At 42.9% G+C, this 16,993-nt stretch overlaps 3 long non-coding RNA genes across 7 annotated transcripts in view; 1 reads left to right on the top strand and 2 right to left on the bottom strand.

Annotated features, from left to right (window-relative positions):
* Positions 1-16,993, bottom strand: part of LOC126537906 (uncharacterized) — a 66,156-nt gene that overhangs the window by 17,891 nt on the left and 31,272 nt on the right. The gene's annotated exons all lie outside the window — the stretch shown is intronic.
* Positions 1-16,993, bottom strand: part of LOC129386490 (uncharacterized) — a 49,249-nt gene that overhangs the window by 1,834 nt on the left and 30,422 nt on the right. For 2 of the 3 annotated variants that reach the window (XR_011893925.1, XR_011893924.1), the window contains one exon: positions 245-1,875. This is a non-coding gene — a long non-coding RNA (uncharacterized lncRNA). The remainder of the gene's footprint in view (positions 1-244; positions 1,876-16,993) is intronic. The other variant, XR_008613862.2, reaches the window with a different exon arrangement.
* LOC129386489 (uncharacterized) lies at positions 1,872-15,569 on the top strand. 2 transcript variants are annotated; one of them, XR_011893927.1, is made up of 4 exons: positions 1,872-2,679; positions 12,849-13,031; positions 13,512-13,575; positions 15,245-15,569. It is a non-coding gene; the product is annotated as an uncharacterized lncRNA (long non-coding RNA). The 2 variants fall into 2 exon arrangements; XR_008613861.2 differs by lacking the exon at positions 13,512-13,575.

Genomic DNA, 16,993 nt, shown 5'->3' with positions numbered 1-16,993 from the left:
CATCCTAAGTTTAGTTCTTGAAAAAGAAAAGAAAGAAAATTGAAATGCCAGTAAAACATCAGAAAGCAGTCGTGTTATTTAAAACAGTTCTGTAAGCTTGTTTATATGACCTTGCCAGAATACCAACCACACTTACTCGTGCCTGCTAACTATAATTGGTAACAGCGACTTATAGATTTAGTAAAACGGACTGAACACCAGTTTTTGTGGAACTCATTTTTTAAAAATGCAATGGAAAGCTTACCGGTCAGTGTATCCAACCATACAGAGGTAACGTGGAAAATGCTGTGGAAAATTCTTGATATAAATTTTTTTTATCTGGGAACCTGCCAGAAACAGTGATAGGTGGGCATAATAGAACTTATACGCTGGCATTGGTGGAAAGCAGACAAGTGCAGCCCTAGATCTGAGGAGGAGGAGGAATAAACTATTTTAGGACAGCAGATTTCAGACCTAGGCCTCTCTACCTAGATGATGGCCTCGAGCCCCTGGACCATGGCGGCATCTTCGGCCTGCTGGATTCGCTTAAGTTGGTCTTCCGGTGCACAACTGAGCTACGCGGTCTTCCACTGCTTTCTGGTCTTGTGTATTTTATTCTGCGTGGGCATCTGAGTGTAAGCCTAAACCATATGGTGTAGGTCTGCCCTTTCTTGACAGAATCTACATCAATTCGTGTAAAGGTCCGGGTAGTAGCAGTGGTAGGCCATTGGGTTTGAATATGTATCCGTTTTTAAGAGGCGCCATGCCGTTGCTTGCCGTCTACTTAGCGAGGATTGTGCTGGGAGGAAATGGGCCCTTCCCAATTTATAGTGTTTATAGCTGTAAGAAAGTAATCTTTGTGTAGAGCCAATGCTCTTGCTGTTCATGTTTTCAGAAATGTTGAAGTATTTCTACAATAATAGGTACATCCTTTTATGGTTTCCCATCCAACTGCTTTCATCATGTACAAGGTGAAAGCTTTTTCATTTTATTTAATCAAGCTAACCTGAGTAGTATGCCAGTAGTGCTATTACTCTAGTGCTGCCAGCCATCTGTGGCACAGTACTCGGGGTATTCAGCTGCAAACTCCTGCTCATACAAAAACACTCACGTTCGCCACCGTGCAGTGAGGAACATCAGCACTCTGCCCTTCCACTCGTTGCCCTGAAGGCAGCGCCGCTTGTTAGTGTGAACTTTTTATTTACTTCCTAATATGCATACAATAAAGCAGGAACATATATGTAATATAAAGGCTGCAATATTAAGCAATAAGTATGCTGCTCTTCATAACAGGTGACTTACACAGTGACCTCATGGACTAAATCTCAAGTAAAAAGCTTTCATGGCCAGTTTTTTGCAACTTTCTGTGCCAATTCAAAATTATCATTCCTACTTGAACTACAAACAGCATGCTTGGTTCTATCACTATAAATGGCGGTCTTTTCATTTCCACTAACATCTTGTGACATGTTAAGTAGACGTTAGGAACTTAGGTTGAATAAGCTCATGGTCACCTTAAGCATTGGATTTATCAAAAATTGCGCCTTTGGTGCACAATTCTGCTGCCTTCAATTCTGTTGTGATTCTGACCAAGCTAAAAAAATGACAGAACAACTTCAATGTTACTAAACCATTGTATTCTGGCTATAATACTGTAAGCCGGGTTCGCTTCATACATGACTTCTGATCACGACATTGAAACCACAGACATAACTAGAAAGTCCTGGGTATGTTTGCACAGTCTTCTTTTACAGACAAGGTGCGTTTACCTCCTAGTGTCAACTCCCATTGAAGACCAGCAGTTGGGACACATGGACCTGTGACAGAGAAGCTGCCGGATGGATCTTGGACAGCGATGCTAGCCTGTACTTCCCTATCTTCATTATCCATGGCACCCTGGTATGAAGAGCATGTGTTAGCCATTTATGCTTGAACTACTTTTTCCTGAAAACAGTTAACAAAATGTTTTGCATGGAACAAAGAAGGTATGTCCACCTGCACAAGTAGTGGCTCATAGGGAAGGCTGGCACATAGGCTGGAGGGATCAAGGTAGGACATGTTGATTTGGACTGCACTATTAACTCGAAGTCTGTGGTAGCCTGAAAGCAAGAGTACTTATGCTAATTTTCTGTTTGCCCTACGACATAGAATACACTGCCTACTTAAAGTACTCGGTAAAGCTGTTGAACAAGTCCAACTTAGGAGGAATTGTAGAAGCCAGGTAACCTGGGAAAGTTGGTATGATTTCACTGAGAGGGAAAATTAATTTGCACCCATTCAAATCTGAACCACTGGAGGCACCACCACCTAAGCCAGAGAACCAGGGGTAGAGAGGTTGGCCAAGACTGCTTTCATCAAAACTCGTAGTAACATGTTGGGAAGACGTCTGCCAGCCAATAACCGCTTCAACCAAAACTGTGCAGCATAATGTGGACAAAGCAAGACATAAAAGCTATAGAGACAAGCCCACGATAACTATGCTCATCCCTGTAATGTTGTTTTCCTTTTTCGACGATGCATGGCACAGTTTTACTTCAAACGAATGTTTACAAAATGGCCTGATACTGTTTTATTGTGGAGTAACTGTTTATTCCATCACATAGTCAGCAAGATCATTACAACAGTCAAGTGAAATGTTTACCTCTGCAAGCAGCAACAAGCTTTCAGCACAAGCTTGCATGGGCTGTGAATATGCACAGAGTAAGTGTACGACATGGCTTGTTGCGTCAGGTGTGCTGTCACATTGGCCAACTGTATGAGGAAGCTGGGAGGTTCCAAGCTTGAGAGTATTAGTTATAGTAATGGAAAGAATGTCATATAGCAATAATTCATTACAATTGAACCTTGTTATATGAAACAATGATAAATGGAATTATTGCTTAAATAACAGGTGGTGAATCACCAAGAGAATTACATGTATATGAAACTTCATACATCAAACTTGTTCTGACATTAAATGGATATATTGAACTCCGCAGCATCGGACATTGGGACACATATTAAAGGCTTCACTGCAGTACATCAGCAGAACCTAGGACCTACAAACATAGGACCTACAAATTCTGCATGGGCTAAAGGATAGAAGGCGCTGCTCTGAATGTATCTATGTAGTCAAACGCCTTCAAAATCCTTCAAAATCCTTCGTTACGCAGGTCACGTTGTGCAAAAGGTTGCGCAGCTCACTGTTCACAATAGCTAAGCACTTTCAACAAAAGAAAATCTTTAACAAGAATTCAAGAAAGACTTAACGAGATAGGCTGATAATTTTTCTCCGCACAATAACCCAGACAGCATGTTCTACTGTAGCCACCCTATGCTCCATTGAGGTTCCCAGCTTGCTCTCCAACCAAATGCAGGAGCCATGCAAAGCAAAGCCCCCGATTGTCTAGTGCCACTAAGCCTCCCTTGCTGTCAAAATTTTTGGTCGCCTTCATTGACATTCGTGGCCTTTCCATGCATTCGTCAGCCGTTGATGCGTTACAACAAGTAGCATACGAGTTGAGTGAATCCTGGAGCAGGGCAACAGGACTAGTAATATCAGCACGCTCTTCAAATACGCTGCTGTTAGCACTAGCGCACAGCCTACCCTGGTGAAATCTTCACAGGGCAGTGGCGGCGCTGGTGTGGCATTCGTTTTATAAACACAAATCAGCCGCCAGGGACGCATAAGTTTCTTTGTTGTACAGGCAAATTCATTGTGGTCTTCATTGTAGAGCTGTTCGACTGTAATCTAGTGCTTATGCTGATGCTACTTGCTGCATGCAGCGGTTCGTTTTCCTCACGATAGTGTGTGACGCTGTTGTATCTTGCCGTTTGGACTTTAAAACTAGCAAGCATCTAAAACATGCTGCATAATATACACTTTTAGTTTAGTGTACGCTGTAAAATAGTGGGTCATCACTGCGCATGCGCAGAACGCTAAACGACCTATCGCGTATAGTGTACGCACTCTATTTCTCAGATTTAGCGTTAGCGTCTTTGCGTGGTTTGCGGAGTTTGCGTGAAACATGGCGGCGGCCCGGCTGCCCACTTCGAATTGAATTTGGCGTTGCTTTTGTAAAATGCACTTTGTTCTTAGCAAATGACTGTGTAAATGGCTTTTGCTTAGTCTCAGGCTGCTTCGACGACAGAGTATTCTGGATAACCGTGTGGTGTTTTTGAGACCGCTTCTCATTTCGAACGAGTCGAAGCCTAATGAAAGAAACATTCGACATGTTAGCACCACCTATAGCTGCAGTCGGGAGATAGCCGCAATGACGGCACATGGCCTCTGAGATCCGAACATCTCACAGGCCAACTAAACTAAAAAAATGTGTGCAGCTTAGCATACGCTATACTATAGCATATAGCGTACGCCAAATTAAAACTGTCTAATGTGAGACCCATAAGTTAGCTTCATCCCAATACAGTAGTGTTACACATTCAACCACGCACTTAGCATTGTGATGAAGTATACCAACAGTGGGAAAGGGTCAGAGACACTGGACATAGCAATGTTACGCAGTCAAGCATACCATAGCGGTGAAGCATACTGAAAGTGGAAAAAGATAAAATTACATGCAGAATATCCTGTGGGATTTATCTAAATGATGCATAAGCATTTGCTACTGATCACCTACTGTTTTGTCGTCATATGCTGCTGTGTTTCATATAATTGCGAGAAATGCCACAAAAAAATCATAAAATGGAGAAGCGCAGTTGCAACACTGAAATGTTAAACTGAGACCATCATGAGTATGAAGCAGAGGCCAGTAGTAGCACTGTTCACTCCTTTTATGTCATGGTGCGTTTGGATGATGTTGCTGCTTCGTGGAAGATGAGCATTGGCCAATGCGTGCTGTTCTACGTGACGTAATTGAACAGTGTCAAGTTAGGTAGACGTCATACGTAGATGTGGTCGATGACGCTGCCTCCTCTCAATGCAAACCATTATCAACTGTACACCAGCTGCGTATGGCGCGGCTGCGCAGGCCCGATCTTACAATTCGCTCGCTCATGTGGGCCTTATCTTGAAAGCAACCATCTTACGTGACGGACGGGTTTCCTCATTGGGTAAGCATAGAAACCTCTACGCATTTTGTTTTAAAGTGAAGCTTTCTTTGTCTCTTCCTTTGACTTTCCCACTCCAGCAGCTGCTGTGGGCTGCTGCTGATGTCGCACACACCACGTCGGGGGGGAGGGTGTTCAGTGTGTTTATATACATGACAGGCACAAGTAAAAGAGGAAAGGACATGGGAGAAACTTGTTTTCACCCCACCGCATCGAGTGTACACTATGCCCTCTGGAGCTCCCTGGCCGTTGTCACATTAGCCACTTGACAGCTGCAATTATCCGTGACTCCCTTCAGAAGCACTGCAGAAACTGCAGTGAGGCTTACGTGTGAGGCGAGAGGGGATGCAGATAGAACTGTTGAGAGGAGACGAAGAGGGAGAAGAGGCAGTTCCCATATAAGATGGGGGAAGCGACTTGAGAAGGCAAGGAAACTCCACTACTATACAACAGCGGTTGCAGGGTGCTTAAGTTCAAGGCACGATACAATACATTGCTGCTATTTATGAAAAATAAACGCCATGTAAGTATGTCAAGCGGGCAACTCACACAGGGCGTGCAGAAGCAGAGCTGCATTAATTAACGTGCACCGCAGCGTCCAGGAAACACTACAGAAGTGGTTGACTGTGAAATCAACACTTCTGTGCCCGCCGCATTAGCTCTGCGGCTATGGCATTACTAGAGGTCATGGATTTGATCCCAATCGCGGGAGCCACATTTCGACGGGGGCAAAATAGAAAACCCATGTGCACTTAGATTTGGGACACATTAAAGAACATCATGGTGTCACGGTGTCAAAATTAATCTGAAGTCTGCCACTATGCCGTGCTTCATAATCTGAGTGTCGTTTTGGCACGTACAGCCCCATAATCCAATTCGTTTAATACTTCTGCCATAATGTGATGTGCCGTGTGAGGAAATGACAACGCTCAACCATCTCAGAGGTTATAAGATATGGTGCACAATAACGCCTCATGCAAACACCTCTTCCTGTGTGTTCTGCCTATTACGCAGACAAACAGCAGTGGTGCACGCAAGGTAACGTTTAACATCAATTCGCCAATCTCGTGTTAGCCTAAACGTTGCAAGAAATTAAGCTTTAGCCGTGAACACTGCTAAATATCATCAGTCAGAGCATCCAGCATGGAAAGCTTCACTTACATCGATTCCCACAGTGTGTGGGATCTGCACAATTTTTTTCTTATTCCTCGTTTTTGTGTGCGTAGCACGAACAGGAAGATGTTTCAATGAGCTCAGTTTTGAAAATATAATATTATATGTGCAATCTCCGATCACTGTAAAAGCACCGAGACCCCTAAGAAGTGTACAGGCAGGGATTTAGAGCTACTTCCGGCAGGGTTGTGGTGATTTGGGCCTTGCTTCGCCCATCTTGCAAGCTCCATATACGAGACTGCAACGCAGCCTTGCACATGTTCCCAACTATACATGCGCACACGCGCCGTCATCTGTCACAGTATGCGCACCGAGACATCTAATAACTCATCTGGCACCCATTCAAAGCTGGTTCTGGCGTTGCTGCAGTGATGGACCGCAATACATTACGCAATACATAACACAACTGCATTGCGGTGAAGCTCAGTCTAGGGCATTGGCATTGAAACATGTTTAAGAAATTGCATCTTCTCAAGCCACAACCAGCATGCGTATCCATATCTTAAACTGCACAAGGGCCAGCCATGTCTACATGTCGGAATGTTAAGTCAGGTGTAGTTCCGACTAGAATGCGCATATTGTTTGGCACGTCTAGAAAGTGTTCCTAAAGTCACCTCTGCCGCATCACAGTTGAGTTAAGCAGGGAAGCTTATGCAATGTATTGCGTTGAAGCATATTTAAAAGCGAAAAATTGCAATTATGTTGCAGTGGTGATTTAAGCCCCTTGTTTGGGGGGCCATGACCGTGCCCCTCTGGAGGGCACAAAGGAGCGAGGAATCATGGTTGGAGCGTGGCACGAACCCTGGCGATGGCGAAACAGCTTTGATGACCTGCTCTACCGAAACTCCACTGCTTGTTCAGCAGGCATTAATCAAGAAGCTGCAAAAATGAAACCAAGTAGTCTGGATATTTATTGACTACAGCAAGGCTTTTGACCGTCTACGACACAAGATTCTATTAAGAGTTGACTGCCAACGGTGTACACGGAATGGCATATTCTTTTCTTGTGTTCGTATCTGCTTGATTGCAGGCAATGTGTCGTCATCGGAAATAGTATTTCCTCCAACAGGGCAATATTGTTAGGTGTCCCACAGGGCAGCATTTTAGGTCCCCTTCGACATTTACATTAATGACATGATGGATGGACATACGAGGGTTGATCCAGAAATAAGGTTCCCATCAATTTTAGAAAGAGGCAACACTGTTTATTCTCATAGCAATTTACATTATTGGAAAGATGAAACTTACATAATCGCCATCTTTTTCTACGCATTTTTGTATACAGTGCTCCAATTTCTGTATCCCAGCGTCGTAGAAGTCTGCCGCCGACCCATTGATTAAGCCTTTCACCTCTTCGACTTCTTCATCGCTCCGGAAGCGTTGGCCACTCAAATGTTCCTTTAGCTTGGGGAACAAGTGATAATCACTAGGCGCGAGGTCCGGACTGTACGGTGGGTGGGGCGTGACAGTCGAGCCAAAGTTTGTCAAACGTTCCCGGGTTTGACGGGAGACGTCAGGTCGGACGTCGTGAAGCAGTGTTACAGTGGCTGCCAGTCGTCCTCGCCGGCGGTTCTGGATAGCTTGCCTGAGTTTTCATAGTGTTGCACAATAACTCGCAGAGTTTATTGTTGTCCCACGTTCCATTAAATCGATCAGCAGTACTTCCTTACGATCCCAAAAAACAGTGGCCATGACTTTGCCAGCAGGAGTTTGAACTTCTTTGCGACTGGTGACTCTGGGTGACGCCACTCTTTGGATTTTTGTTTCATATCAGGATTTTTGTTTCATTCGTCTCCCATAAAAATGGAGCCCAACAATGCTTCCTTATCTTCTTGACAATTTTGAAGAAACTGGCCAGCACAGTCAAGGCGTTTCTCCTTGTAGTCTGATGTCAATAGCCGCGGCATCCATTGAGCACAACACTTATGATACTCCAATTTTTCAGTTAAAGCTCTTTCTACTGTACCGTAAGAACTCCCAGGAATCTGAGCAACAAGTTCACAGATGTTGATCCTCCTCTTCTGAAGCACTTTGCATTGGGCCATCTTGATAACCGAAACTGACGGTCTTCCACTCCGTTCATCATCGTGGACTTTCTTTCAACTGGCACTAAACTCCCTGAACCACTTTCGGACGTGTTGAACGGACATGCACTTGTCGCCATACACCTCTGTCAACTAATGATGAATATCCATGGGTGGAGTCACTTTGGCGTGCAAAAAGTGAATTACGGAACGAATCTCGTACTTGGCGGGATCAACAATGGGAACCTCCATATCGGACGGGTGCTGGGCCAAGAATGAGCGGTGCAGCGAGGCAAAGTGCGGCTGGGGGGAATAGAGAGTGGGGGAACAGCCGCGTGCATCAGTGTTGCCGAATTTCACCTCACACCTTCCAGTGTGGCTGGAGCTCTTTGGGAACCTTATTGCTCGATGAACCCTCGCAGAAAGCGAGGCAACAACCATTCTATATGCAGATGATACCAACCTCTTTGTCTCTGGTCTGGAGGCTTGCAATGTCATTCCTAAAGCGAACGCGCTCCTTTCCACTTCATTGGGATGGTCCAGCCACAGCGGCCTTAATATCATTATTTCTTTCCAGAAAAGTTGAAATTACAAATTTACCAGGCACTATTTGCGTCTCACATTAACTACTGCATGCGTGTGTGGGGCACCACTGTGAACACTAACACACACAAGCTTTTTCTTCAGAAACGTGCACGTCAAATTATTGCCAACGTTCCATACCTCCACGCAACATCACCACTTTTTACCGAATTTGATGCTATCAAACTGCCAGATGTATATGACCTTCCTTTACTGCATTCATATTTTTTCCTCTAACAAATTCTCTTCACTTGTAAAGTCACTGTCGGGACTACAGCCAGGATAGATGGATACTTTGTTTAGCGCAAAACAATAGACACAAGAAAGACGACAGGACAAGGTGCTGCGCCTTGTCCTATCGTCTTTCTTGTGTCTGTTCTTTTGCGCTAAACAAAGTATTCATGGATTCGCACCAACTAGCCCGCCAGAATAGATGGCTCGTGCCAAAAAGGCTAACAATTTATCTAACGCAATCGCTAACCTGTAATGTTGCTTAACTTCCAAATAAGTATGAAAACCAAGGCATTATTAATGTTCATGTCTTTATCCGGAAAGAAACGCGAAATAATTTTTGGTCTACAATCGTTCGTTACATGATGCCTGTGTGCGGGAACAAATGTTGGATATCCGTAACTGGAGTTACTAATGCGCTGTTCTATCTCTCTCTTTATATATATATATATATATATACATATATATATACTGTGTTCATGTTAGTTTCGGTTGAGGCATAGAGTTGCACTGTCCACCCTCTTTACTATTTTATAACTGTGCAATTACCATTGTTAAGCACGATCTAATATAGTGTGTAGTATATCACTATATATAATATATGATTATATACATGCTTTATTTTCTTCTACACTGACTGCTGTGCTGTCAAGGACGTTCAAGCTGTTTGCAACAGCTTCTCGCTTGAAGAACCCCAACAAATTGTAACAACTTGTTAGAAATAAAGTTCTGGTTATTAGTTGTCTCCGTGCTCGTACTGACAGAAAACTGGAACGCACGTGTATAATTAAGGAACTCGTGCTGTGTCCCCTCACAGTGGCCCCTTTGCATTCGTGGTATACTTCACCGCAGTGTATTACGGCAAAGTTGACTTTAAGGAACTAAAATTGGCAACGCTTCTAGACTCTCCTATTTTTTCATCGGCGCGTCTAGCCATAACGGCTATGGTCTAGCCCCAGGGAGCCCAAACAGAAAACGAAGATAGAAATGAACGATAAAAGTAATCTAAAATGACGCAGGAACTAGGCAGCCGCCGTACCTGCAGTTAAATCAAACATTCAAATTTTGACACTTCACGTGCCAAAGCCGAGATCTGATAATGAGTTGGTGTCTGCCATGAAAAAAGGGGTACCTGGCCCATACCGTCGTCCGACTCATTCAATGCTAAGGATGTTGTTGAAGGGAGGAACTTGTTCTCATTAAGAACAAGGAGTAGGGGTCTAGCACGACTGAAATGCACACTGAACAGCCGAAAATGTCTGCTTAAACACACTCTGTCCTTACTAGATCCCTAGGCCAGGGAAAGCTGCCATCCAACCTTCATCCAATCAAAGCATTCAAAGTCGTCGAAGTACCCGCCTTTAAGGGCGAAGGTTAACATACTCTCTTGCACTTTTGTTTCACTGAACACACCGAAACGAGTGGGGCCTCGTAGACAGATGTTGTCACGCTTGACTCAAGCTGGCACGTCTTGGTTCCTGAGCTGACTCTGCAGTTAGCTGCTGAATCTGTCAAACGACCGTGACTATTACCAGAGTATATGGGGGAACGCCATAGAACAAACTTGACAGCGAACCAGCTAACAATCCTGTGCGCCAAACGTGTCTAGCCTTACTGGCTCCGTAGGGCTACTCGAAGGGGGCGTGTTGTTGGCTTCACGAAGCGATTCATTGCAGCGAAGCCAGAAGGTCACTATCCCCGCTGGCCAATCGTAACATCCCCCACCCCTACGCCTCCTGGACTCTTTAGGGTACTTGAACAAAAAAGAGTGTTATGGAAGTTAATATGACCGGTATAAACAGCAGCATCGCAGCAACATGGACTGCTGCGGATGGTGGCACCAGGTGTGCTGACGACGTTCTGATCATAAGCTGGTACTGCTCTTTAGTGCCTTATCCGTCCACGTCAAATTATTATGCGCCGCGTGCACCATATCTTGAACACCGTGTTCTCGTAGCTTTGCCTTGAAGAGTGGGCCCATATCATGAAAGCGATCTGCGAAAGGGGCAGGGTGCGATGTGTGCTGAGAGATTTGTGAGCGCTGCTTTGATCTCGTGGTAGCAACAGGCAGAACAAAAGTAAAGCCACTCGCTGCTGCATGCTCTATCTATATTGTATGCACTTTTCACTTTGTTGAGTGCTTGAAGGCTGTTCACCTCCGCCGTGGGTCGGCCCAGTATTGCACTATCTCTGGGATCGGCCCACATTTTTATCTTGCATGATGGACGTTGGGTAAGCATAGAAATGCTTACACATTTAAGAAAACTTTAACACCTAGAACCAGCCAATTAGTACCATGCCATTATGTTGCAAATACTTTTATTTGAGTAGGTAGAAAGCCATTGTAAACAAAAATTTTGTGGGCTAATGAAAGCAGCTGTGTGCCTAGGCGTCAGAGAGGCAAGAAATTACAACTGCACTAGAACAATTTGCTCTGTCACACAACAAAAGAAGTAAAGGTGAATGTCTTATGTGCATTGCAAATGACATGTGTGCTTTCACAAGCACTATGGCAATATGCACAAGTGTATTACACCCGATAACAACGCAAGAAGCTCGACAAGAGACTGCTGCGAGGCTATGAACGGCGTCCAGAAGGAGGTGCCATAGCACAAATGGATGCAAAGATGGCGGTAGTGGGCACGAACAACATTGCTACCATTCCATGCACTCAATTTTGTTGCGAGGTGGTTTGCTGGCCTCTGCAAATAGATATGAGTCGATTAATCAGCTAACTGTAGCTTTAGTTGCTGATACCCAACCGACCTGACGAAGCAGTGCTGATTAGGGCCAGAGGTCAGGGTAGTGTGCCATGAAATTAGTTTTTGGTGATTGTGATATGGGCTGCAAGCCGTCGCAGAAAGCTTGGCGCTAATATATTGGTACGATTGGCTAATTGGCGATTGGTTCTGAGATCATTCGTACGGGTTTTTGATAACTGATGAAGCACTGCTGTACGAGTCCACAAGATCCACAGCAGATGTGCTTTCCATGTGAAGCTTCCATCACTTTAACTTTTATATTATTCTACTATATGCAGGGCTCACAAACCATATACAATATTTTCTGGACAATAATTTGAACCTGGCAGAAGTAACCTCCCCCTCTTTTCACAAGTCAGCAACTATCACAAGCGTGCACAGAAGTTAGTTCCTGTACTTAAAGGATTACAAAGTGTCATACAGTTCTGAGCCACGTGCAAGAGCACATGTATGCAATGCAAACTGTGTGCCTTCCAGTGGTCAATGGGTCTTATCTTAGCGCATGCCATTGTGCTTGCTATAAATGCTGCTTTTGTCACCATACCCTGTTAGCATTGCATATAGTAATTGCTTCGATCGGTGTTGAGAGCCAGGACGAAGCTTTCACTGAGAGAGGCATGCCTGATAATCAGATCGTGGTATTGGCATGTAAAAACCCAGATTTGTTTTATTTGTGTGCTTGTTCCGAGACAAACCAAGTGCCCTTGAAATGCTGCATGCAATGCATTGATGTCGGGCAATCCATTGCACTACTGCAAATATTACTGAATAGTTGAAAAGTCTAGTAGATGATGCATCTCAAACAGAATTACTTGCACATTCACTATTTGGTTCCTATATTTAAGTCTTTTCATACCCCTGCTGAAAACGCTGTGTTGCCCTGAAAGCGTGAAAATACCGCACCTTTGCGCAGTTTGCGTAGCCAGGTTTCAGGCAAGTTGAATTGTAGCTAAATGGTGTAAACGGCGCAGTATAACCACCACTAAGCATGTGTTGGAAGTCCAGTGCTTAAGTTAGAATAAACCACCCTGGTTATCTTTTTCCACAGCTACAAGTAAACAAAAGCTGAAGCGGCCTTCAAGTGTTAAGTGTGGAAAAAGATGTTTTGCAGCAATGGCCGTGACTGAAGACAACACAAGTGTGTATGTGGTTTTCCAATCCAAGCACAGAGGCCACGACTTTGAACTGGGTGGTGTTTTTCTGTCCAAGTCGGAAAGAGCTGCTATTGCTGGTAAGAAACCGCTTTTGCTCTGCTTTATAATACATCAAGAGTGGTTGTCGAGTTTTTAACATCACAAATACAAGGCAATACTCATGCCAGACCATGCAATGAACTTGGAGCACATGTTAGTGCATTTGAAATTCATGTCCACATAATTTGAGGCCACCTTTACTGACTGCAGGGCATTGTAGTTAATGACATCATAAACATGTTTATCATTTTGCTACATTGTATCAATGCCTGAAGGGTTCAGAGAGAGAGAGAAAAAAGGGAACCGTTCTCCAACTTCACAGTGGTAACAACTACCTTGGCACAGGCAGTGGCCTTTATTTGACCTATATGGCTATTCTTATTGCAGGCAACGACTTTAGTTATTGTTTATACTGTTTGCATCACTTCATGTACCAAGCAGGAAGGTGTAGTGCCTCCTGGTGCACTGTATGCCACGCAGTAGACTGTGGCTTTTTCCCTTTCTGCTTTATCTTTCAGGCTTGCAGTTACCTGGATTGATATGGCTTATGATCCTAGTGGGATTCAATGTCTCAAAACAGCAGTAAGCTGGAATCATTTCCACTTGGGTTTACTTAAGGTGCATTGTACATAATTATGTCTGCCATTTTGCCTAAATTGAAGTGCAACTATTACAGACATCGATGAAACTGCGACCTCTCGCCACTACTGTAGGTCATCCACAGCAGATGTACTGTCCATGTCAAACTTTCATCAGCCCAAGTTGTATTTTACTCTTCTATATGCAGGGCTCACAAACCATGTGCCATATTTTCTGGACTATAATTTGAACTGTTGTACAAGTCACCCCCTTTCCCCCCTCTTTTCACAACTTTCAAAGAAAAAAATGTGTATATAACTCATTGTATAAGATGCATCTATTTTAACTTGGGTCAGCATCGTGAAATGCGATTGTGCATGTTTATACACTTATCCTAAAATATCATACTTACCCATTTCAGGGCACTAAACTTCAGTAAAAAAAATTTTTATGAGCTGCACATTCCAGCAGACAAAATAAACATCAAGTACATTGCTGGAGAAAAAGAATGTCTCATGTTGGTCTTGCATATATAAGTTGCACGGTTGTACAAGATGCTTGGACGAAAATTAAGGTGGCACCTATGGTTTGGAAAATATGGTACCTAAATATTTTAAATGCTCATGAATCAGCTACATGAATGAAACATGATTGGAATGATAACGATAATTAGGCTTAGACATGAACTCGTAAAACAGCTTCAAGTGTTCAGTCAGTACTCTACTTGACTGAAATAATACCTTTAACTCAAAAACCCACATGACTGTATAGCCTTCAAAGCATACGTTCACAGGTGTGTCTGCTCCTTGTAAATATGGATGAATGACTGATAAATCAACTATATAAATAATTGCTGAAAGCATTAATTCATTATATATATATATATATATATATATATATATATATATATATATTGACATTAATAAAATTATGTGCAGCAATGCAATCAGTAACAGTGATGCTTATGTTTAAGTTAATCTGGAAATGCTACACGTTTTCGATTGCCGACCCTGTTTTGCCCTTCTATGGTGGCATGCCACTATAGAAGTGGCAATAACTTATGCTATGGAATGTAATTGGAAAATGAAGTTCTAACTGAAGAATAGAAATTGTAAATAATGGCAATATTTAGCAAAGGAAATAAAAGTTGGAAGACATTATTGCCCTGGGTAGGATCTGAACCACAATCTTCACATGTCCAGTCCAGTGCAATGCTTTCACAATGGTTCAGTAATGTCTTTTGTTCGAACAAGGTTACCAACAGTGAAGGATGAAATTGGCAGCCTAGCTGTAAACTTGGTACACACAATAAATTTCTTCGCTTACGTACCTGATAACACTGGTGCAGATGATCCCTATGACCGTTTATCAATGACACCAAACATTGAAACACTTAAATATGTAATCTTGCCGCTTCAGCAGCTGAAGGCTGCACAGCACCATGTCCTTGCAAAGAGTTGACGTAAAAAGAACAAAAATTGCGACAGCTTGAACTATTTACTACACACCATTGCAAAAGCTTTTTGTAAGTGAATGTAACTCATTATTCAATTAAAGGAATTCTAAATAATGATATTAAATATGTTCATCAGTGCCCATTTCACTTCCTTGCGTGCTCGGTAATATTTACTTATGCTTCAACTAATATACACTTTCTCTTTACTCTCTCAAGACAAGCTGCGAGAAGGCGTGTCCATGGATGCAGTACTGGATAATGTGCGGTCCAACGTGGATGAGACGTTCCACTGCATTAACCTGTTAAGCAAGCAGGATCCACCAAGGACAACCTTACAAAAGTGAAATTTTTGAGAGAAAAAATGAGGACCTTTTGGATGAGAGATTTTATGCTAGTCATTATGACCACACCACAACTGATTGTGTATGTGTCGATGGAACACATGGAACAGCAGGTGAGCATTACTATATAAATGCATTAATAATAAAAGCAAAAAAGAGGGAATGCTGTTTGAGAATAATTGCAATAGATATGATGAGTAGTATTCTTCACACTTAGGATTTTTCTCTTAATTTTTCTCGCATTTTTTATTTCATGCAGTTCTCAGTAAACAGAGCAAGAATGAATTCAGCGCTCTGTACACTGGTGATATCATTCCATTGCTACTGTCCTCATCGCTGCATGCCCTGCATATCCTGTCTGTATTGTCACCATGCAGTTATAATAGGTAACATAATACAGCTGTTATCACAGTTGTCCAGAGTGCAGAAACAGTGCATTGCACTGTGTATTAGTGCCTTCTATCAGAGGTACAGCTGTTTCGAGGCTGTTTGGCATCCTCAACTGTTTGCCAATTAGGCAAACCACTGATTACTGCTACAGTCAAAGGTGCTTTTTCTTGGGGGTGGCTCCCTGAGGACTGCGAAAACAAAACATTTAAAAAATCAGGCAGTCCAAAAAAACAATTTATGCATGCCTTTTACTGCCATTTAAAGGGACGTGCTAGTCGAAAACATAATATAGAACTATGAAACCCCAGCTGTTTACATACTTTTTTATGGTAATTTCAAATACTATATAAATCAGTTTTATAGCAAGTTGCATAGGTTTTGTTCTGTACAACGACAATGTGTAAAACGTAGGCATTCTTGCCCCCAATTTTTTATCTCTACACTTCCATAATTGCAGACCAGTGATGGCGCATAATCCTCCAAATCAACTGTAGAATACTGAAATATGTTACCGAAATCGTTATGCACTGTTATGTTTTAAAAAGTGCATATAAGAAGTGTTAAATTAGTACCTGTGAAACCATTTCAAAATGTTTAGACAACCAGTAAGTGTTACTCGAGATTTTATCTTAAGTATATAAGTGATGTTGAAGATCAACCCCTCAGTGGTGGTCAAGACAGTTTAGGATTTCAAGCAGAAAGTTGTCATTCTGGAGCAGTCTAGGAGCAGAAAATTTTTTTTCTACTTCGTGTTCGAAAAGTCTTTTTGGAACACTTGGAGTAGTACAGAAGTAATCTGTAGCCATTTGGTGGAGCTTGTTATTACTGTGCAGTCAGTAAGTGCTGCTCAAGAGTGAAGCAAGACACAAAGCCAACAGCAACCAATTAAGCTTGTCTTCCCAAGGACGGTATACCATGCACATCATGTTGCAAACATCTTTATTTGGGTAGGTTTTGTACCCGCCCTAGTTACTTAGTGGCTGTGGTGCTGGGCTGCTGAGCACGAGGTCGCGGGATCGAATCCCGGCTACGGCTGCCGCACTTCGATGGGGGCGAAATGCGAAAACACCCGTGTACTTAGATTTAGGTGCACGTTAAAGAACCCCAGGTGGTCGAAATTTCCGGAGTCCTCCACTACGGCGTGCCTCATAATCAGAAAGTGGTTTTGGCACGTAAGACCCCATAATTTAATTTTTCTTAATTTTGTAAACAAACCACAACACTTATTAGGCTT

Source organism: Dermacentor andersoni, chromosome 4 (genome assembly GCF_023375885.2).
Source record: "Dermacentor andersoni chromosome 4, qqDerAnde1_hic_scaffold, whole genome shotgun sequence".
In the NCBI taxonomy this organism is placed as follows: Eukaryota; Metazoa; Arthropoda; class Arachnida; order Ixodida; family Ixodidae; genus Dermacentor; species Dermacentor andersoni.
Note: the sequence above shows the minus strand (reverse complement) of the source record. Positions and strands in the feature narration are given on the sequence as shown.